The sequence below is a fragment of the Grammomys surdaster genome, unplaced genomic scaffold (assembly GCF_004785775.1).
Source record: "Grammomys surdaster isolate TR1022 unplaced genomic scaffold, NIH_TR_1.0 126163, whole genome shotgun sequence".
NCBI lineage: Eukaryota > Metazoa > Chordata > Mammalia > Rodentia > Muridae > Grammomys > Grammomys surdaster.
The window spans coordinates 1,040,081-1,064,206 of NW_021620970.1; the positions used below are offsets into that span (position 1 = coordinate 1,040,081).

Genomic DNA, 24,126 nt, shown 5'->3' on the forward strand with positions numbered 1-24,126 from the left:
ACACACACACACACACACACACACACACACACACACACACACACACATACATCTCCTGTAGTGGAAAAAGGACTTGAATAGGCTTCTCTGATGGCTGTCCTCTGCACTTACACTTTCTTGTTAAAGAAAAACCACACCTGGAATATATTCAGGCCCTAAAGTATCCTAAAAATATTAACGACTACTTTTCAATAACAGGAAACATGTGTGTTAGACATGTGTATTAGATACACACCCCTGAATGCTGAGAGGATTTCCTCCTTTGTTTATGTAAATCATACGACATTTCAGCATCCTGGGAAACTACAGATTTTCCTTGTAACTTCAGTTATAGATGTGATGAAGACCTATTTTTACTCCTGGTCTGTTTGTTTCCAAGCAGTTTATAGGATTATAAAAGCTCTCACACAATGGAGGAGCACTGTATATTCCCGAATGTAAACAGGAATGGACACGTCAGGAAAGTAAGTTCCATGGAATGTTTGTCATCGAAATGAACTGGCCAGGAGCCCCACCTGCAGTGACCCAAATCCCCACAAAATTCCCCTGCAGAGATCATGCTCTAAAGTATATAGTTACAGTCCCATCCTCTCTCGCTTCATTTCCACTATTAGTTTATTGCTTGCCCAGTTCTTGGCATCTGGCTAGTTTTTCTGGGCACCAAGCCCAGTTTGCTTTGATTTTAGTTTATTGTTATTGTCTCTAACATCCTAGTTTTGAGTCTGAATCAGGTGCCTTAAAATCATGTTATTATATACACATTATTATAGAATTAAATACAATTTTCCTTTTACAAAATCAAAATACTGAAACACTATACCACTTCAGACTATTTGTATACAAAACTTGAAGAAAATGTTATCTAATTCCTTCCTTGTTTTGGGAGATCCAGGCTGATTTAAAAAATCAAAGCCCTCAAATTTCATGTGTCCAGTGAAGACAGTAGTCTTCCAAGAAGTTAGTTGAAAGCAACTCTCCAAATGCAAACCAATTACCTGGATAAGAAATATCACAGTACTCTGATCAAGCCAATCAAATTATCAGCATAGATGATGGGACTGAGCTCCACCCCTGACAGAAGCATTTGTAGCCCCTGCTCATGCATCAGCAGCTGACCTTAAACCCTTGTTCATATTGGAAGCACTAATTGTAGTCAGTTATAAAGGCAAGGGAGAGCTGGAATGGAGGGGTGTGTGTGTGTGTGTGTGTATGAGAGAGAGAGGGAGAGAGAGAGAGAGAGAGAGAGAGAGAGAGAGATCAAAATACATTGCACATATGCATGATATTCTCAAAGAATAAATAATATATTCAAAAATAAATGTCACAGTTCTGTGTTCTTCATTACCAATGTAAAGTATGCTTTTCAATTAATTATTTTTAATAACTTTAAAGACCAAGTAACTACTGTAATTTATACTGTGCATTCAATAACTATGAAAGACAGACAGATAGTCATTTATAGTGGCAGGTGGGTATGAAAGTCTCAGGAGATACTGCAGTATCAGTCATCTTCCTTAGTTCTTAGCCCTAACTGAGCATCAGGAACACCTAGCCACTTGTACAGCAAATACAATGAACTGTGTGAATGAGAGCCCTTGGGAACATGGCCCCGACATACACATTTTAAATCTACTTAGTTAATTTCAAAGCTGACTGACTGCCAAGAACCACTAGACATATATCTATCCATTTAACAAATATTTAAGAAGCAATTATATTTTGTGAGTAACTCTAGGACTGAAGATAATTCAACTCTTCCTAGTGACCCATGGATAAGGTTGAGACATTGGAAAGTTATGCTTTTTGTAGAAAATTAGAGTATTTGGTATATGTTTGCTGTGCCTTATGAAATGGGCCATATTTTAAAATAGAAAGCTGCAAAAATCACAGATTTGAAAATAATGGATAGTGACTGTATTTCAAGAATTAAATGGCTTTAAACTGGACACATACTATATTTCCTAATATAATAAGACTACTGCATGCTACTAGCAAACACATTCAAAACCGTCTACATTAAAGTCTTATTTACTTAATTCTCATGTGATAATTTTAATTCTTTTATTGGGAACTAGAATGTGAACTCAGATGGCTCAATCTTTACCATTTATCTCATTTTCTTGAAAACAGGTGCCACAAGCTCCTCTTCTGATTGTTATATAATATTAAAATATTTTAGTAAAAAAAAAAAAGGAGATGGGATTCTAATCAAGAACTCTCAAGAATCAAGGTAGCAGCAGGAGGGATAAAAATTCTGCTGTGGAGAACTAAGCACATGGGGGAGGAGGGGTGATTCCTAACATGTAAAGCTGTCCGAGGTAAGATGAGAAAGGCTTTAAGAAATAAGACACACATTGGAGAAAGTCAAAGGGGCAGCATCTCCAGCAGTGATTCCCTAGCATGAATTTTCATGATTTCCCCCAACTGGCCTATGAATATAGAGGACTGAATTATACTATTAAAATGAAGTGGGATTTCAAAGCATTTAATACAATGCAAGCCCACTACCATGAAGTATAAAGCCTTAGATGGCCTTGGGTATAGCACTTGGGTGCTAAGGACATAACATTTCACTTTTCTTTCTGTCCACTAAGCTTTGGCTGTCATTTGCTCCTGGCAATGTCTGTCCTCCAGACTTCCTGCAAATGAGGTCCCCATTTCCTTTGTTTCCTCAGGGTTGTCTCTTGCTCACTGCTTTAATTTCAAACTACAAGTTTAGTTCACAGAAAGACTTGTCTGTGGTTACTTCATCCAAGTAAGTTTCTCTTATCACATTTCTACATTGAATGACGTTTGCATAAAAAAATCACATTTTTTTTTTCAATCCTGGACTCAATATTCACTGTTTGCTTCTCTGAGATGTTTGTGAAGAACCAAGTCAGACAGTTCACACATGCTGAGTCCCTAAACATATGTGATGTGGATAAATTTCCTCATGAATCTAAGCTGCTACCTACCAGTTTGTGAGAAAGGCTCCTACACACTTTTAAAAATAGTACGTAATGTTAGACATCTCTTTGGTGCAGTTTGATTTTTCTGTGACTAAGGCAGAAATTATGCATCATTTTTTTCATAGATAAGAAAACTCAGCCACAGAAAGAGATACATTGCCAAAGTCACACTTAAAAATTGGAAAATCTACAACTTATATGATAAGCTTTGAGCCTCTGCTCTTTCAACTGCATTTTTTTTTCCTGAAATGCTAAATCTCCCATTTTATTTGGCATGGGAATTAATTGAAGCCATTCTTTTCTAATGATCTCTGCTATGGTTTTTACTGTTTCCTAAATTATTTTCTTAATTTTCCCTTTAAGTAACCATACATTTTACTTAAATAAGTTAATGAAAGACAAAATACATTCAAGTACATAAACAGGTGCACAGCTTTGCTTTCATTAAGTAGAAAGTAATATGGTAAATATAATTAAAATGTATGTACTATTAATTTCAAACTAGAGAGGGCTTGGCATCTGAGGCTTAGACTTTGGTGACTGAATGATTAGAAATTAAGGCAGGTGTTAAAGACCATCAAAATGAGAATGCATTTCTAGATAGGATAAAAACATCAGTAAATGGTTCCTTTCAGGTCTATATACTAAACATATTGAGGCTCATTCATTATGTTTTGGGGTTATACAGGCCTAATGCTTCCTTATCTCTTACTTCCATTCTTGACAGACACTGGTTCCTGTGTGGACATCAAAGAAAGAGAAAAGCCTATAGGAGATCAATTCCAGGTCATTTTGCTATTAGCTCTGATGAAAAAAGAATAGCTTCACATTTTTTTCCTTTATTCATAATATAGAGTTGATTCTAGACCCTCAAATGTAGCTTAACTACAGCTAAGAAGCAGTAGTATCAAGTATTGTGTCCATGTTATCATTACCATTGTTACACACACACATTGTATTTTATCTTTATCTCATGAACTAAAACTCCAAAATGTGTTTTAGTAGATGGTCTCTCCATGAAATATTCTATAAAAATAAAACCAGACTGGAATTATAGGTTGGAGGTTCCCAGCTTTAAGTAAGCCCAACTAGAAAGCATCCCACTTAGTTAAAAAAACAGGCAAGCTGGGCTAGGAAACTTCTAATTCTAGCATTTGGAAGACGGAGGCAGGAGAATCACTAAGTTGAAGGCCAGCTTAGGCTACATAGTAAGTTCTTGGCCATCATGATCTGCATAGTAAAACCATGTCTTGAGGAGGAAGAAGAGGAGGAAGGGGAAGAATAGGAGAAGGAGTCAATATTGCTGCTGCCACCATCAGTCCATTAATAAGCCCTGGCTAATCATATCGAACCTGGTCTTGGAGTTTGATATGATACTGGAAGGTAGAAAGTGAGGGAAGGAAGCAGAATAAGGAGGAAGGGATGGACATAAATGAATATTGTTAAAAATAAAGGGCTACCAATGATGGTGGCACAAACCTTCAATTTCAAGAAGTATTGGCTGAAAAATGACAGCTCTTCTAAAACATTTGCATAATTTTCTCGAGTCTCATGATTCATAGCATCATTTCTCCACAATTCTCAAAAAAAAAAAAAAACAAGACAATACACCTGCATTTTGCCTGCCTGACATATATACAACTTGTCTTTTTTGCTTGTTTTGTTTTGTTTGCAATAGGGTTTCTTTGTGTAGTTCTGGGTATCCTAGAACTAGGTCTGTAGACTAAGCTGGCCTTGAACTCTCAACATGGAACAAATAATTGCCATATAAACAAGTTGACTCTGTGCTACTTTTGTGCATCTTTTATCTCATACTAGATTTTTACTAACATGTGCATGAAAATTCCATTACATAAGCACTTAATTTTTTTTATAAATTTATGTTACTATTTCTGCAAATTAACAAACAAAAACTCAGTCCATGCCAACATTAGAGCATGAAGCCATAACAAGGCAAGGGATAAGAGAATTCACCATGCCTACATACTTTAGGTACCATAAATATCCTCACACATTAGTCTTATCATAATCTTACATGTAAGGGCAACTCAGTGTTAATGGTATGGCCCACGTTGATACTCAGCTGCTCTAATGGCCAGACATTTTGATTTTAAGACATTTGAGAAGACAAACACACACACACACACACACACACACACACACACACATATATATATAATTTAGTTTTTTTTAAGTGTTTACATGAAATCTTACAACTGTCCCTCTTTAGCTGTGCCAGAAGTGTCTGAGTGTCTGACTATATATATATATATATATATATATATATATATATGCCAGCAACAACAAAAATATATCTGCAACATGGTTCAGGAAATCAAAGCAAACTTCAGGATGGCTTCTGAGTACCAACATTGCAAGGGAGCAGAATAAAGGAATGAGTATTTGGATCTGGTTTCCTTCTGGCTCTGTTAAAACTTTAATTTATGGTCACTAGACTTCATAATATGCATGAGAAATACGGGTCTATGGCTTCATTGGCAATTTTGTCAGGTGAGGTTGCGATTGAATGTTTATAAAGCTGAAAAACAGAAACTTGTGGATCATTAGCATAAATATTTTGAGAGTGGGGAACCCTCAGCCCTGTTACAGATAGTGGGAAATTAGGCATGTGTCTTTCCACACAGATTTTCCCTCTACATTTCAAGGTGTCTTTACTTTAGGACCTATATATGTTTGGAGTCCAGAAGGTTGAGACCCTGGGTTCTAAAATCAGACCATTTTCTCAAATTGCTAGATTTGTCTTTGAGACTCAGGCTTCTCTTCTTCCCATCTTAGAAACTTGGAGCTCTCTGTAAAGAACCTAGTGGACCCAATAGTATCCTTACATTTGTGGGTTTTAATAAGGAATTGTGGGGATTGGGGAGAACACCACTAAGCCATCCCTGTCCTTTAGTTCTAAGGGAAGAGGGTAGAAACTCAGACTACATGGTTTTGGTCTCCATCAGGGATAATCATAAAAGAATAAGCTTTCTACACAAAAGATCCCTGATGCGGTGCTTGTGTCATATTGTCATCTTCAAGCTGGAAGAGAAAAACAGTCTTGGGAATGGAGATGATGACATGGTTGGTAGTGGTAGACATGGTGATGGTGGTGGTAAGAAATTCAGAAAGTTACTTCAAAAAGATATGAAAAAGGGAACCATTATATAAAAAAAGTATTCTCTTATAAACAATTATGATATGACATCTTGGATCAAACCTATTCTAGGAAAGTCCAGAGCCTTGAAAGAGCAAGCATCTACTTTCCAGAACTTTGCTGGAGACACCAAGTTGTTTTAATGTTTTAAAATTACCAAAGAAAAGGCAGTATGCCTGTTAGAATGTACAACTCCAATGTCACAGGACTGACAGATATCTAGGCCAATACTTTAAAAAATCTAGTCACTTATTTACCACGCTCATAAGTTGACTTGTATTTCATCATTACAAGGATATATAACATATCTACTTGAAGTAGACTGTTGATTCATGTACAGCATAAGTTGTCTTGAATCATTACATTTTCAGTCTGAAATGAGGACGTGTAAACCCTAAAGGCAAGAATTCCCTCTTCTATCCCTAAACTACCATTATGACCTTGGTGTTTTAAGTAAGAATGGCCCCATAGGCTCATATATTTGAGTGTTTAGTCATCAGAGAGTAGCACTATTTGAGAAAGATTAGAAAATTCAGAGGTTGTGGCCAAGTTAGAGTAGGCATGGCTTTCTTGGAGAAATTGTATCACTGGGGGTGGGCATTAAGCCTTCAAAAGCTCAAGCCAAGCCTGGTGTCTCTCTTGGCCAGTGCATCAGGCTGTAGCTCTCAGCTCTTGCTCTGATGCTATGTGACCAACTGTGTTCTGTGCCATGATGAAAACAGAATAAACCTCAAAAACTGTAGGCCAAACCCAATTAAATGCTTTATTTTCTAGGAGTTACCTTGGTCAGGGTATCTCTTCACAGAAACAGAATAGTAACTAGAGCTAATGTCTCTTAAAACATAAAGTGATACATAGTACAAATTGGTGCATGCATGAACTAGAAATCAGTGACTAGTTGAATGGCTCCCCAAGATAAGGAAGAACAACAGCTCTGTGCCTACCAGAAACCAGAAACACACAAAAAACTTCTTTCAGGTTGAACTGCCAGGGTTCAAAAATCAAGCCAGTGTTAAGAGATTTGAACATCTTACTGGCAAAGAGGAATATCCTAAGACCTTGAGTAAGAAGGAAGGGTAATCATCAAGAAATTATAGGAATATCATGAGAAATAAAACAGAATAAAAATAGGAGAGGAATTTGAGTGTTAAAACCATGTACATTATTTTTTACTACCTTATTCTAGAAGATTCTTTAGCAAGCAACTCTTTTGCTTCCATATCCCTAAAACCATGATCTGAGCCTTGGGATTTGGCCTATTCTTACTATGTGTGACATATAACTTCCTTCACAGTTCATTATAGACTTGGAGAACAAATCAGTTTACATGTACTGAGGGTGAAGGTGAGATGTACAAAAAATGTACAAAATCAAACATTATTTTTTGCAACTTTGCTTTTTATCTGAGGAGCATATGAGATCCCTGACTTGTGGAACAAACTATGAATTAAACAGCCCAGCCAAGAAAGTAAATGCTCAGAGAAGCAACTATGATGGAATTTGAAGGAGATTCAACTCAGATAACATTAAGGACTATAATATACAACAAGGAAACAGAGAGGCTTAATTAACTATGGGCAAAGAGCCTGTTCCGTTCTTACTTCCTCAGTTCTGGAAAAATGATGTAAACATTGTTTTCGATCTATTCTTAGAAGAGATTTACAGTGTGGCAAGACATAGAAGCACAAAAGCAGCAACTACCTAACACAAGAATCAAATTTCTCCGCAAGAAGCTAAAGATGAGACAATGCCCTTTAATGTCACACTTTCCTTCAGCATTAAAATTGCATATTAGAAAATAGAGATCAAATAGTAATTGTACTCAGGAAAATACAAAATTTGATAAAAATTCAGTATCAAAACTCAAGTAATACCTTGAGGAGCTGGGAAAATCATGTTTAGCTGAATAAAGCAGAGAAACTATATTTCACAGCAGACAAAGGTGAAAGCATCTTATTTCCTTTCAGTTTCAGAGAAAAGGCAGATGCTCACTACTGTATGATGCAGGCCTGGGACTCAGTTTCCCCATGCTAACCCTTTAGACATGTGTGACTACTAAGGATAGTGTTTCATAACATGTAGTAAATATAAATGAAGCATGGAAAGATATCACATGAGTATGGATCTTCTTATGTGACAATACCATCAGAGGGAGGAACTTAGGAATGGAAGGAAGGGAAAGGGAGAAGAGAAGGTGGCTAAAACTTGAAGAGTTAGAATTAACACAATGGGATCTAAGTGGGATAGTTAGTAAACATTTAATATCACTAGGATTTTGGAAAAAAGCAAAGCTTTTATTACTTGGCAAATACAAGCTGTCAAATATAATTACAACTATCAGTCAAGCAAAGACACAGATAGCTGCTCTCTTCTTTACCACACTTACTGGATACATTTCTAATTATATATTTTAAATGAAGGCATGCATCACTGATAGTCCAAAAAACTGAATGATGTCATTCAGAACCTGATACTTTATGAGACTGAAACATAAAATCAAGCAAAATGTTCTGATTCAAACAAAAATTCCACCATATTAGCAAAAACATTTGGGATTAAATCTAGATGAATTTATCTTGGTTAACACCAAAGCTACTAAAGATAAACATGGATATACTGTATGACCCATCAATTTTAATCTTGTGACTATATCCAACCAACGTGTGTGTGTGTGTGTGTGTGTGTGTGTGCTCTGATTCATAATGGTATTTTCTCCTTAAAATGAAAAGTATCATAAATCCAATATTTTTAATGTACCTACCTAACATATAGAATATCATATCTCAGCCTAGCCTAATCTTAAACATGTTCAGAATATTTATATTAAGTGATAGTTGGGCAAATTTATCTAACACAAAATATCTTTTAATAAAAAGTTTCAAATACCAAATGTAACTGTTTGACTATCTACTTAAAGTGAAAAGCAGAATGGAATTATGAATATAATTTTACATCATCATAATCTAACACAACTGTCAGTTGGAGCATAGCAGTCAGATTATATGTATGTGAAACCATTGGCTCAGTTTCTCTAAGAAAACATCAATACATTACAACATTAATAGATCAACCAAAATTTTTCATTTTCAATAGTGTTAAAAAAATACATTTCTTACTGAAATATTTAGTACAATAAGTAAAGACTTGCACACTGAGTGCTTTAAAAACCTTAAATAATTAAACAAATATAAAAATACCTCATGTTCAAGTACCTGAATGAATCAGCAATGTTAAAATACAAAAGACTCCAAATTAATCTAAAATGTCATGGTGGCAACAGGCTAGAAAACTCAGTATTATTAATAGTCCAATTGTCCCCAATTGACTTGAAGATTTATTGAGAACTCATTAAGAATGTCACTAAGCATTTTGGTAGAAATTGAGTATGAAACTCATACAGAAGTGCAAGGCTCAAAGAACAGACATTGTGTGAGAGCTGGAGGAACAATGTGATGTGATTATAAGACTTTAGGTAAAACTAAACCCAGTCAATGTGTTACAGTTAGATAAAAGAACACATAATCCAGGGAACAAAATGGAGAGCCCAATGCAAAGATCTTGCACATACATGTACAAGTGGGTTTTGACATAAACAAAAAGTCACATGGTGAACAATCAAAACTAGAATAACTGGATGCAACAAAACCACAAAATAAGTCTGAATGATGGAAGCCTCAAGCACTGTCAAAATCAACAGACATAAATTTATAAGGGACTACACAGGACAAAATAACTGGCATACTGGTCCACACAAACATGGCAGCTACAGTGTAAAGGTCATGAAAGAACAAATGTAAAATTTCACAGCAACAGCAACAAAAAATTCTCAAGCTTGCCTCTTTAAGAGATGGTCTCTAAAGTAGGAGATGATACTTGTCATACATTTATCTGAAATAACGTAGAGAGAACATGGAAATGTAAAGATTTATTTTGGCTTGGGGTTTCAGAATGTTCTAAGTTGTTCATGTACTCCAACAGAATGTCACAGGGCCAGGAATCTGTGATATGTTCATACTACAGCACGCAGGAGGTGCAGTAAGACAGCATGCAGCTAGGGATCACATCTCCCAAGCACCCATCTCTAGAGACCTACACCCTCTAGCCCTGTCCTACATCCAGTTTCCATAATCTCCCCAAACAGAAAGGGACTTAGATAGGTATTATGAAATGTCCAACAGTAGGGAGAGAGAACTTGTAGAGCCCATCTCCAGTAGAAAGACAGGGCATCTAGTGGAGGGATGGGGTTGTCATCTCACAGTCAAAAACTCTGACCAAGAAGTGTTCCTGTCTAAAAGAACTGTGGGGACAAAAATGGAGAAGAGACTGATGGAGAGGAGGTTCAGTGACAGGCCCAAATTGGGATCCATCTCAAGGGGAGGCTCCAAGGCCTGACACTAATACTGATGCTATGGTGTGCTTACAGACAGGAGCTTAACATGGCTGCCATCCAAGAGTCCCAACAGGCAGCTGACCAAGACAGACACAGATACTTACAGCCAACCAATGGACTTAAGTCAGGACCCCTGTGGTTGAATTAGGGAGAAGCTAGAAGAAGCTGAGGAGAAGAGTGACCCCATAGGAAGACTAGCAGTCTCAACTAACCTGGACCCCTGAGATCTCTCAGACACTGAGCCACCAAACAGGCAACATACACTAGTTGATATGTTGAGGGTCCCAACACATATACAGCAGAGGACTGCCTATTCTGGTCTCCGTGAGAAAAGATACACCTAACCCTGGAGAGACTTTGAGGCACCAGGGACTGGAGAGGTCTGGTGGGGTGCTGGTGATGGGGTGAGGACATCCTCTTGGAGATGAGGGAGGAGGAATGGGATGAGGAACAGTTAGAGGGTGAACTGGGAGGAAGATAACGATTGGACTGTATAAAAAGATTTAAAAATAATAATTAAAAAGATAGAAAGAGAGAAAGAAAGAAAGAGAGACAGAGACAGAGAGAGAGACAGAGACAGAGAGGAAGGAAGGAAGGGAATGAAAGAAAGGAAGGAAGGAAAGAAGGAAGGAAGGAGGGAAGGAAGGAAAGAAGGAAGGAAAAAGAAAGAAAGAAAGAAAGAAAGAAAGAAAGAAAGAAAGAAAGGAAGGAAGAAAGAAAGAAAGAGAAAGAGAAAGAGGCTGGGCAGTGGTGGCGCATGCCTGTAATCCCAGCACTTGGGAGGCAGAGGCAGGCAGATTTCTGAGTTCGAGGCCAGCCTGGTCTACAGAGTGAGTTCCAGGACAGCCAGGGCTACACAGAGAAACCCTGTCTCAAAAAAAAAAAAAGAAATGAATGATTAAATAATAAAATTACTAAAAATAAAAAAGAAAGAAAGAAAGAGAAAGAGAAAGAAAGAAAGAAAGAAAGAAAGAAAGAAAGAAAGAAAAGAAAGAAAGAAAGAAAGAAAGAAAGGGATATAGAATTCAGAACATAGGCATGGGGGTGACATTCTAAGTTTAATCTGTAAGAACTCTCAAAACTCAATAGAGAGAAAACAAGTCAATTTAAAAAAATAAAACAAAACCAAGCAATGCATTTAGAGCTACATCATGAAAGATGTGGAAGCCGCAGGTTCAGCGCAGTGAGGAGAGCTTGCCCAGCATTTGGATTGGAACCTTGGATTGGAACTCCTACAATGCTTGTCTATACTTCAATTATTTGTTTTAAATTAATGTTGTGTTTTCTCTTACATGAAGATGCTACTTCTCCCTCCTCAGACTTACGTTCCTCTGATGTGCAAGAGAAAAAAATTAATTTTGTTGTTGTTTTGTTTTGTCTTTTTCTTTAGAGGGGAGGAGAGACAGACAGAGAAAGAATATTATATTGGGTGGATAGAGAGGTAGGAAGGATCAAGGAAGGAGGAGCTGAGTAGGGGGAGGATGTTATTAAAGTATAGTATATGTAAAGAATATGAGTAGGTGTGGTGAAAGGAACTATATATTGCATATTAAAATGTTCTAGAATATTGGAATTTTAGTCTGGATATCAGAATTATGAGTTAGGTCTGTGTATCACAAGGCAACATCTCAATGCCAGGGGTTCAGGGTACACATGGTCAGACGTGCACTCCCTTTCTACTCTACTAAATTGGAGTTATGAAGAAATCAGAGGCCTTCAGAACTCTCAAAAGAATGAGGATGAATTTCCTGAACCGATTAAACAGGTTGTACCAATTGAGCTCAATTTCTTGTATTTAATATATATTATGTGCTATTATATGTAATATTATATTGATAATATAATTATATCATATTAATTCTGATATAAATATATTACATATGAGTATATGCATTTTTTCGCATTTTCAAGGCCAATCATTTACCCCTCTACCTTCTTCTACAGGATGTGGTGGTCTACAATTCCTTTGCTTCCCTGGTTACTAATACTTTAAATTAGGAGATCCATATAAGTTAAAGTGATACCTCAATATTAAACCTAATCCTTTTCCCCTCAGTGTTCATCATTTCTGTTTCACTGCATGGCTCCCTACACCAACATATACTGTAATGGTTAATTTTATATGTCAACTGTTTAGGACCTAAACCTTATTAAATATTATTTCTGGGTATGTCTGTGAGGCTGTTTTATATGTGTGATTAGCATATGAATCAATAGACTCAGTAAAGAAGACTGTCCTCAATGTAGGTGGGCATCTTCTAATCTATTGAGATTGAGAACTGAAAGGAAAAGGCTTAAGAAGAGGAAATTTCCTCCTATTTTTCCTGTCTTACTGCTTGAGGTAGAATGTCACATTTCCTCTTTTCCTGTCTCTAGACTTGAACTTATAGTATCATTTCCCATATTTTTAAGCTTTTGGACTGGGGACTGAACCACCTCAAAGAAGACAGGCTTCTTGTTCAATAGTGGTGAAACTTTATGAGGAAAGGAGGGGGTGAGGGGAGAGAGAAAAGCAAAGGAAAGTCTTTGAGCCTAGTAGCTATGTAAACATGAGTCGAGAGTGTAATTGGATTGACTTTTGTTTTTAAACTAACTGCTGTAGTGTATAAGTCATGGCAGAAGGGTACATGAAAGCAAGGAAACACTTGGAACTACATGTATTCCTGTAGTCTTGGGAAGAAATGGCAAAAGCCATTTAGATCAGATGACAGAAGTATAAACAGAGAAAACAGTGAATAGACTGTTCAACTCTGTATAGCTGTTGACCTTCCAGACAGAAAACCTCAAGATGCAAATTATGATAATACAAACATTAAAAAAAAAAACCAATCCTCAAGGTTAGTTACCAAGCAGCTACCATTTCCATAGCCTGATGCCTAATGGATAGAAGGCTACTGTTTATGAATCCTGCTTTGTGTTATTGTTTAAATGTATATGTTCTCTCATCTACCGTATTATAAACACTCTGAGATTACACTCTTTCAAAGTAATTGGGAGTGTAGACTCAGTGTCATACTCTAATATGCATAATGTTACACCATGGCCACACTATTAGAAATAGCCAAAGGGCTGTTATGTACTGTGGTTAGAAACACCCCACCCTCCATATTCCTTGGAAAACTCTTTTTTGTTTGTTGTTTTAAACCTTGGGCTCATTTAAGGCAGATATGGCAAGGAGAATGTCACAACTGACAATCAGATCATTTCACATGTTAAAGAGCTAAATCTCTGCATATCTGTGACTTCTGCTATAAATTCCAAGGTGGAACACATTATTATGCATGTCATCAGTATTTTGTAACAGCCCAGAAATCATTTCTAAAATAAACAATGCCATATGCGTTAAATGATTTCTTTCTAATAAAAATCCCTGGGGTCTTTCCTAAGTACTATCTTGACGAAGATTCAGAACAAAAGGAAGGAATGCTGAATGACTGTCAATGTGCTCAGTTTTATATTAAGTTCCCACATAAGTCAGAACACACATGGAGGATGGATAAACTGTTCTAAGGAAGAGAGGCACAAATATCAACAGTTCCACAGTTCCTAACTTAGCTGGCCATGGTGCTTGAAGTTCTCCATTGGTTTGGCTTCTCCTGTCTTCCACACCCTCAGCAATACAGCCTGGAAGAGTGACACTTCTGATGTCTTAATTACTGCTCTATTGCTGTGATGAAATACTATGAATAAGGCAACTTATAGAATAAAGAGTTTACGAGGGCTTACATGTTCAGAGTGAGTCCATTATTATCATAACCATGAGTATGGTGGCAGGCAGACAGGCATCACACACACACACACAGAGAGAGAGAGAGAGAGAGAGAGAGAGAGAGAGAGGGAGGGTGTCTGGGTTAATTGGGAATGGCGTGGGGTTTTGAAGCCTTAATGCCCATCCCCAGTGACCCATCTTCCCTAAGACCACACTTCCAAATCCTTCCCAAACAGTTCTGACAACTTTGGACCAGGACCAAGTGTTCAAATATATGAAACAAATGGTAGCAATTCTCAACCAAATGACCACAATTGATGAAGCCAAGCTGAAACAGAGACCAGACATTATAAGGAGTCATTACTCTGACAGTAATTGAAAAGTAGAAATAAAATAATGGTAGATGTGGTTTATGTCTGACAGAACAAATTTATTAAAGCATGATGTTTATTATGGAATTCTCCAATGTTTTGCATGATATTGGCTTGGTACAAATTTCACTTTATTTTAACTAATTTTGTAGCAGAAATTAGCACCTCTCTATTATAAAATAACCTATACTAGATTTAAAGCCAAACTTAGAGACAAATCTGATATAAAAGTCCTTAGATCCATAAGATACTAAAAATATAGCTCTTCTTCAGAAGTGATGTTTTCCATTTTCCCAATGTACAAAGCAAAATTTTATTCAGTTTATCACACCAATCTAACATAGAGCTCACTTTACATATTTCATGTATATGCTTTGCACTTCTGCCTATCAAGGAAGATATCTCAAGAGCTTTATTCTCTATTCATGCCTTTCCCTTGGCTACATTTCTTTTTTTAAGACACATTATATAAATGTTCCATCAACTCCTCTTATTCTCATCAAAATAATTTATAACTTCTGCCAGCAGTTAAAAAAATTGTTGACAAGAAACTCTTTATGGAATATAATTATCATCATTTGCATTTCTAGCCCAGAGAGTTATCATTTAAATTGCCCCAGTATTGTTTTTTATTAATGCTACTAAAACCTTCCTTATAGAATCTACAATATGGAGACCATGCTACTCGCCCATAACACGTAACCCACTGCTCTTTTGGTCCTACACTGACCCTTGCTGAGGTTCCCATTTCCTGTTTTCAGACACTCAGGAAAATATAAGCAGTATAAAATATATAAAAGAAATATCAAATGTAACCTAAGTACATGCTCAGCATGGCTCGATCTGAACTGCTATTTGTGTATACCAGTTTTGTATTGTTTGTTTTTTTTAAATTATGATTTAATATATCTATGGTTATCTTGTTATCTACAGTGATTTTTTACAGTCACATAGTTTGGTCATATTCTCAAAGAAATTAGAGAAAATTAATTGGCATTGGAAGCTTTTTTTTTTTTCTCTATAAGTCATGCCAGCATTCCATGCCTCATTGAATTCTTCATGATTTTCACAGGGCAGGAAAGCCCACTTGATCAAGTAGCGTACCTGGCAGATGGCACCAGTAGTGACTAAACACTGAAGGAATGTTAATTAAGAGGATAAAGCTGCTCAAAACGTAGGGATGACTCCAAGGTACCAAGAGGAGGACTAGAAGGCCTTTCACACATGCTGTCTATGTAAGTGTTTGTCACTGTTTGGGGAAGATCTATGGTGAAGATAACAGGAGCTGTGGAACTTACTCTGTTAAGCTGTATTCTGGGAGTGTGCCAGATTATGTTATAACTGGGTGTAAAGGTCCACAGAACTGTCACAACCAGTAACCAGCTGAACATTTACTACCTACAGAAGCAAATGATCAGACATCTCCGACCCAGTGTGAACTGTTCTGCACGCTGCTGCTACTTTTCAGAGAAAAGCTGCTGAAAGGAATTTGAGGACTTGTGATGATAAAGGAACAAACTGGACTGGTAGTGTGACTCGGGAGTAAAGGTGTTTGCCAGCATGCTAGCCCAAGTGTGATTGCTTGACCACATGTCAGAAACAGAGAACCAACTTCTATAAATGGTCCTCTAATCTCCATACGATGTCTGGAAGCAGGCCATAAAACCACAACCACATAAACCAAACAAGTAAACGTTAAAATTGGATCAAATTTTGCAAATGCTCAGATCACTAACTCAAAAACTATGATGTTTGATTATTTTTAATTGAAATCATAATTCACTCAGATATCATTGCTGTAGATCATGAATTAAGACAATACCCTCAGAGTTGGTCTCTTGCTCTTTTGTTAGAAAGACTGAGGCTCGCTTTATTCTGACTTCTTGATAATTTTCCATCTGGACATCTTAGTTGTTTTTTTTTTTTTTATTTCTAAGACATTTCCCCTTAGATACTGAGTTTTAAAGTTTTAACCTTATTGTTGCTGTCAATCTTAACAAAAAGTCACTGATTTTTCTTCTACCTTCTGATTATCATGATTTAACATAACTGTGTATTCCCCAACAGTATGCCTTGTTCTGACGAAGCATCAAATTCTGTGGGTCCTCAGCAATGCCTGAATTCATGGTCCTGATGAAAATTACTTTTTGTGCACAAATGTCTGCTGTTAAGATGCTCCTCGGAGACTGCTTTTCTCCTTGTTCTCCTTGTCCTTTGTTTTTTGGCCTACCTCCTCAGGAAAGCCCTGATTCTTCTTCCAGTTCCAACTAAAGCTCCCTAGTTCTGAGTCTGAAGAGGGCACCAAGAAGATGGGAGAGAACAAAGTTCACACCAAGAAACAGAATATGTGAAGTGTGTTCTCTAAGGCCAAAGCTGTGTGCTCTTAAGGACAGGTTTCAGAGGCAGAGGTGTCTCAGGCTCTGGCAGATGCAAGAACTCTCTCCGCCATTCTAAACCTTAGCTATAAGCAGTTTAAAACCTGGTTCCAAAACCAGAGAATGAAATAGAAGTGATGGCAGTAAAACCAGTGGCTGAGGATTAGCACCAATGTGATTCAGAAGGGCTCAGCATCTGTGGAGTATACTAGCCTCCATCCAGCTATCCCCAGAGCTATCTGTTGAATACATATGGAAGCCTTCCACTGTGAGGCAGCCAGAGTTGAAACATCTCAGCCTGATTCAGCCAAACCTGGACCAACCCATCTTGGAGCAAACAACTTGGAACAAGCAGACCTGGAACAAACACTCATGCGTGGTGTACTCAAGTCTGAAACAGTCGGGCATGGAACATTCCTTTCCATCACTATGGGCCAGATTCTGCAGCCTTACATGCAGTTCCAGCAAAACTTCTCTGCCAGCGATTTGGAGGCTAAGTTAGAAGCCACTGGGGGAAAGTGTGCACATTTTAGCACAAGCTTTGGAATTCCTCCTGAACTACTCAGTGAATTTGCCAGGTAAAATGTGAGGACTTTACAACTCAGCCTAAAGGTAGTGGCTGGATTCCTTCCTTCTTCCAAATCTTTTTACATTGTTTGGTGGTAGTAGTAATAGTATTTTGGTGCCAGATAGGACCTTGGACCTTGAACATGCTGGGCACCCACTCAACAACTGAGCTCCATTTGTGACCCTGTATTCCTGTATTTGTCTTAGCTGTGTAATTGTTTTCTTTAGTGTTGTGCTGGATATTGAACTAAGGGCTTTAGAGAGAATGAATTACTTCCTCCCCTCCCCCACATAACGTATACCCTTACCAACCCAAACCCAAGCTTATCTTTTCTTAGAAACTTGGGTCTTGCTGTACATGATATGTCCATTTCAGGGGTGAGGTTTAACCGGAATCTGACCAAGGAGGTCTGAATGACTTTCCCTGTTACAGTGATAGACATGATGACACTAGCTATAGCTCCAGTACATTTGGGTATCTTTAGGATGCAGGATCTAAAAGTATAAAAAGTATGATTCCTTCCAATATGGTGGCCACTCTAGAGGATGAGACAGAAGGATCACAAGTTTGAGGCCAGTGTAGATATACAGTAAGTTCAAGACTAGCCTGGATTGCATTTAAGTAGTAAGATTGCAGCTGAACAGAATAAAACTCGACCTTTGGTTGTCAGAGGACTTCTGTTTTGGCAATTAGGTGACTTAACCTGTTAAGTTACTTTGTTGACTTCCTCCGTCTCTTTGGAGTCTCACCATGAGTACTTCTATGTTAATTAATATCTATAGAAAGATGTTTATGTGTGACTATACCATAATAAACCAACGCCAGTTTGACTATTTTATGTAAAATAAAACACTAACTTTAACTTAAAAGAGAAAAGACACTCCCCTCATTTGTCAGAAGGAGTAACTATATTAAAAAACACTTCTCTGCGTCAGAAGAGGCAACCAAGCTACTGTGTCCCCTAAAGTTTTCCCCAATCCTAGTGCCTCTACCTGCTCCATTAAAATCAAAACCTATCAGCACCATAAGTCTTCAAACATCCTTAATAAGATTTCTTACATAAGTGTAAATTTGGACCAATTTTTCTTCAGACAGATTTTTCTCCATTTTAAACAGTGAGAAAGCACGGTGGTCAAAGGTCTAGGATTTAGCTTTGATTTCAGATTTGCATCAGAATAGAGTTCAGTACACCACTGACCATCACTAAGACTAACAAAGCAGTATCTTAATTAGCCTTTGTGGTCCTTGGGAAAATCTGTCAAGAGGGAAAACTCACCAGAGACTAGAAACGGTCAACAAGTTCACAGAGAAACTAAACTGCCAAAATTTCCTCAAAGACTCACTTCTTCAGTTTTAGACCATCTCCACATCAGATGACTCCTGGACATTCTCTAGCATAAACATGAAGTCTGCACAGGTTTTAGAAGATACTCAAAAGTATAGTACTCGCTCAGGAAAAAAAAAAAAAAAGATGAAAGACTTTTTGCGTCTCTGGTAATACAAAACTATTTTGACAAGTTAATACAATTAAGGTAACAAGCTATCATTAGGCTTTTATATTAAATATTGCATATTTCCTCAGCTATTGTGAACCAGAAGTTGATCCTATATGATTCTGGGAATACACATTTTAGTATTCAAAGGCATTTGTAACTTATAACCATGTATGACATGTACACACACACACACACACAACCACACAACCACATACATACACACAACCAGTACCCACCACCACCACCACCACCACCACCATCATCACTACCATCATCAAAGAACCCAATCACTACAAAAACAGTTGACTCTAAGCAGACTTACAAATGACTAACACAGGGATTGTAAGGACCACTCATATTATTACAAGTATAAAATTAATGTTTTCTATGTGGCCCCTTCATTTAGGAGACCAGTGATATAATTGAGAATACCATAGTGAGATGACATTGTCTCTCCTAAACATTGAAAGCATGACCCCTTGACACCAAGTCATCCCTTTCTAGATCCTATCTGCAAAAAACTTTGATGCGAGTCCATGTCACTGCTGTCAACCACCTTTTTGTCACAGGTAGACCATGCTTGCCTATTCAGAAGTGCTCATTATTCAAGTCTGAACTATTGAGAAAGGATTTTTAGAAAATAAAGGTTGATTCTTTAAGAAATGTGGCTCATGATAAGTGGGCACAAGAGGCCCAGTTCATTCCTATATTAGTGGGGGTTCTCTAGAGGATTGGGACCAATGGGATTTAGATAGATAGATAGATAGATAGATAGATAGATAGATAGATAGATATTATATTATATTATATTATATTATATTATATTATATTATATTATATTATATTAATTTATTAAGTCAGCTTTAAAATCTCAACAATAGCAGAATCACATCTGAGAGCTGAGAACTCAATAATTACTCAGTGCTTGAGGCTGGGTGCCTCAGCGATTGGGGGAGCCCCTCAACAGTGCGCTCTCTCTCTCTCTCTCTCTCTCTCTCTCTCTCTCTGGTGTGGACTGATAACTCGTAGTTGATCAGTCCAGATAGTTGGTTGCTTCAGCAGTCCCAATCTGACACCAAAAGTCCAAACATTCATGGACAACCATTGGTTCAGTGAAAGCCTGGTTTTAACATCTGCAAAGGTCTCATCACCATCACCATCACCATCATCATGACCATCATCAGTAGTAGCACAGCGAATCAACCCAGCAGCAAGAGAGAAGACTAAGGAGCAAAAGAGGAAATGATCTCCTGTAGCACCCTTTTTAATTGGACTGCTACCAGAAGGTAACACACACAACTGGGGTGGTTCTTCCCACATCCATAAAAACAATCAAGTCATTTCTTCAGATGAGGCTTCGCTCTCTACTTTGTAGCACACTGACATTAAAACCAAACATAATAGCTCCCACTTACCCAGCCTAACTTTTAGTCCATAGCCCCATGTCTGAATTCAAGCCTTGTATAAGCATAGCTCTTTCCACGTGTTTGCTTTTGCTCTACTAAATTTCAGTCTGGGATGCCTTCCTGGTTACCTTCTGAAAGCATCAGGTATGTCACCACTCTCACACCAACTCCAAATTCCTGCTCCACTGAAAGGCCCTCCTGGCTATTCCTGCTCACGTCACTCCATTTCTCCATGTACTTTTCTTAGGACTGCTTTAGTACTTGGCTTAGTTTGTGCAGAAGCACAAAAGAGAGTCTTTTTCAAGCAAATGGTTGGTCTAACACTGTCAGAATTTTTTCTGATGTTCTTTTCTAATTCTAATTTGTAGGTTGAATATTTTTGTTACATATACCTTATTTGTTTGACATAGCTGATTTAGAAGCATTTTAACCCCTGGGTAGGGAAAAGGGGAAGCTTCATCAAAACTTGTAATAAATGACTAAAAATATAATTTAGAATACATGAAGCTCCCACAGATGAGAATATTCCTTGATAATGCTGTAGTGCAATCTGTGTACTAATTGTCCAGGCAAAATCAGAAATAGTCTTTTATTCCTCAGGGTCTGTATATTATATTTAGATAATATGAGGATGCTGAGGAAGAACATTGGAACAGTGTCCAAACATAACAGACACTGACTCTATATGCTGAAACTTCACTACAGTTTTCTCTAGGACACATCTGACAATCCATACACCATCACACCTGTCTCCAATAGGCAAGGAGCTTAGTTTTGCTGATGTATAAGTGCAGAAGCCCTCGACTGTCATTTTTTTCTTTTTTGTCCTAGGAATGAGGTAATGGAAGTTCCTGATTACAAACTAAAATTAGTACATACTGAACACTCAAATCTGAACCAATAAGAGTTTTAAAGGCAGTGCCCTGCTGGTTCCTTTGTTCTTGGTAAGTGGCTCACTCTTGCCTTTTGGAAAGTTGAAGGGAAGGTTTTGTCTGGTGATCTGAATGCTGAATGAAGGCTCAGGGAATGGGAGGAAGACTTCTAGGTTGTGTATTAAAGTTAGGAGCAAGAGGAGCAGAAATCAACAGCCACTAAGATCAGATGTCCAGATTTATGTCAAAATGGGCTCATCATACTACTGGTATCCATTTGAAGAGAACACTACCATAGAGGGTTGGGTGGGTTTGTTCTCAAGAGAAGTGCCAATGGGAAAGGGGTATATCAGCAAGTAATGACATATTAAATTCATTCTTGGTATGTTACCTAACTGCATTACTTCTAAAAAAGAAAAGATTATCACGAACGCTCCTATTCCAGTTCTACTCACAGAAACAGTGCTCTATTATATTGCAGGTTAAACACCATCCATGTTGTCTTGTTTATTAAAGTCAGAGCTAAATCGGGCACTATATAGCTTGTGCATTATGGCAGGTAGAAGGTCACCTCTATTTGAAATACAAAGCTAATTAGTGGCTTTTCTCTTTATGAGGAAAAAGGTTATTTGCTGAGAGAACAAAGTAAAGTTTTATATAGGAAAGAAAAAAAGGGTTCCTGCTGGGAGCCTCAAAAAGGTATGTTTTCATGAGGTCCTAGATCTATATTGTTCAAAGAATTACAAATAAACCTGTTGCCCCCGAGAAAAAGCTAATATTTTCTGCTGACTTTCTGCCCGCTTACTAACCTGACTTTTCAGTGGAGGTCAATGCTTCTGTTGTCCAATTGTCCTGTATTTCCTCTTGTTCATCAGGGGACAAAACAACATCAAAGACACAGATTTGATCTAAAAAGTATATGTCTGCTCCCCTAGAGCAGTCACAGTAACCTTGAAGGTGATATATCAGAGAGCAGAGAGGACTGGGAATCTGGAGAATGTGGGTCATTGCTGTCTCTCTATCTATGCACAGAGACCATTTCCTGTTTGAGTCTATTATCAACTTTAACATTGAACTTTGGTCAGAAAGACACCATGAACTCCCTCTAGTGTTCACTTTTTCTGCTTTGGTTTCTGAGACACAGTTTCTTTCTATAGCCTTGGCTGTCATGGAACTTATTTTGTAGACCAGGCTGTCCGTGAACTCAGAGATTCACCTACTTCTACCTTCTGAGTGCTAAAATTAAAGGTGTGTGCCAATACACCTTACTCCAGTGTTAACTTTTTGTGAAATACATACTGACACGGTGGGGCCCATTTTCTCAGGTCCAGATGCCTCCCTAATAAAGTGAGAAACAAACTGTGGTGGTTTGTATATGCTTGGCCCAGGGAATGGCACTATTAGAAAGTATGGTCTTGTTGAGTAGGTGTGTCACTGTGGGCATGGGCTTTAAGATCCTCTTCCTAGTTGCCTGGAAGCCAGTCTTCTCCTAGTAGCCTTCAGATGAAAATGTAGAACTCATAGCTCTGCCTTCACCATGCTTGCCTGGACACTGCCATGTTCCTACTTTGATGATGATAGATTGAACCTCTGAATCTGTAAGCTAGACCCAATTACATGTTGTGTTTATAAGAGTTGCCTTGGTTGTGGTGTCTGTTCACAACAGTAAAACTCTAACACACAAACACAGCAAAGAACTTCTTAGGTACCACAGAAAGATCTACACATTTGCTAACTGAAGGAGAACATGTAAAATAGATATTTTCAATGTCTAACACTCAGGCTGTCTTGAACTTCTTATATACAATCATTCTTCAAAGACTAACAAAGATGTGTAAAGGGAGGCCCAGACTTGCAGCTCCCTCTACATGGCTGAAGAAGACATGACTGAGAATGGGGTTGGGGAGTTCTCTTGGCAGAAAAGACATCTCATACTATGAGAAAGTTTTTCTGCTGAGATTAGAAAAACTTTATGCTCATATATTTCCTAAATTCTCTTGGAGTTAATCAGAGCTAGATATGAGATATGTATGTAAATTTTCTGTCACTTAAGAGGAAGCTAATTGACCAAAACTTGAATCACAAAGCAGCACAATTTTTTTTCTTCTAGAAAATATAAAGACACAAATAACAATCACTGAAAAAATGTTTATTGTATGCATAATGAAAAGAAGTTGACAGTGATGCAGATGGGGTGGTGATAGGGGAAGCAGACAAGGTAACACAACACAGCTGGACTCCTCAGAAAGATGTACCTCAGAAGAAAAGGCCAAATCCCTAACTGCTAGAATCTAGACCGAACATCAAAAATGCCACAGTACATAATTCTTACTACCATATTGTCATAGGATCGGATATCAAGGGTACAAAGAACAAACTCTGAATGGAATGGCGATGTGGAGAGGTGAGCTGAGATCAGTTTCTTTATGGAAGACGTATCCTTCCAGTCCCTTGTCCCCAAGAGAAAGTTCAAGGGAAACAAAGCAAAGCACAGATATGCCTCTTTCCCCAAACACTTTTCTGATCCACAAAGAAACATATGAACTTCACTAATGGGGAAGGACTGTTCCAGTAAATACAGATGCAGTCAGTCTGAGACGAGCTTCTCCTTTCAGATTGCCTTGAGTTGGGAAGAATCTGAAGACAATGCTCATACTGGCCAAGAATCCAGGGTGCTCACTATGTCCAAACTAAATGTTTAGGAAGTAATCTTGTTAAATATATATTTATATTCTAAAGGAGAACTCTAGACTTTCTGGTCTCATTTCCTGGCCTCAAGACAAAGGCACTATTATTTCCTCAAAAAGGAAATTATTCCAGCATGCCTAGCC

General features: G+C 37.7%; 1 protein-coding gene and 1 pseudogene across 1 annotated transcript in view; one reads left to right on the plus strand and one right to left on the minus strand.

Moving 5' to 3' along the window:
- Stxbp6 (syntaxin binding protein 6) overlaps nucleotides 1-24,126 on the minus strand; it is a 212,968-nt gene that overhangs the window by 48,579 nt on the left and 140,263 nt on the right. The gene's annotated exons all lie outside the window — the stretch shown is intronic.
- LOC114612481 lies at nucleotides 16,638-17,542 on the plus strand (annotated as a pseudogene).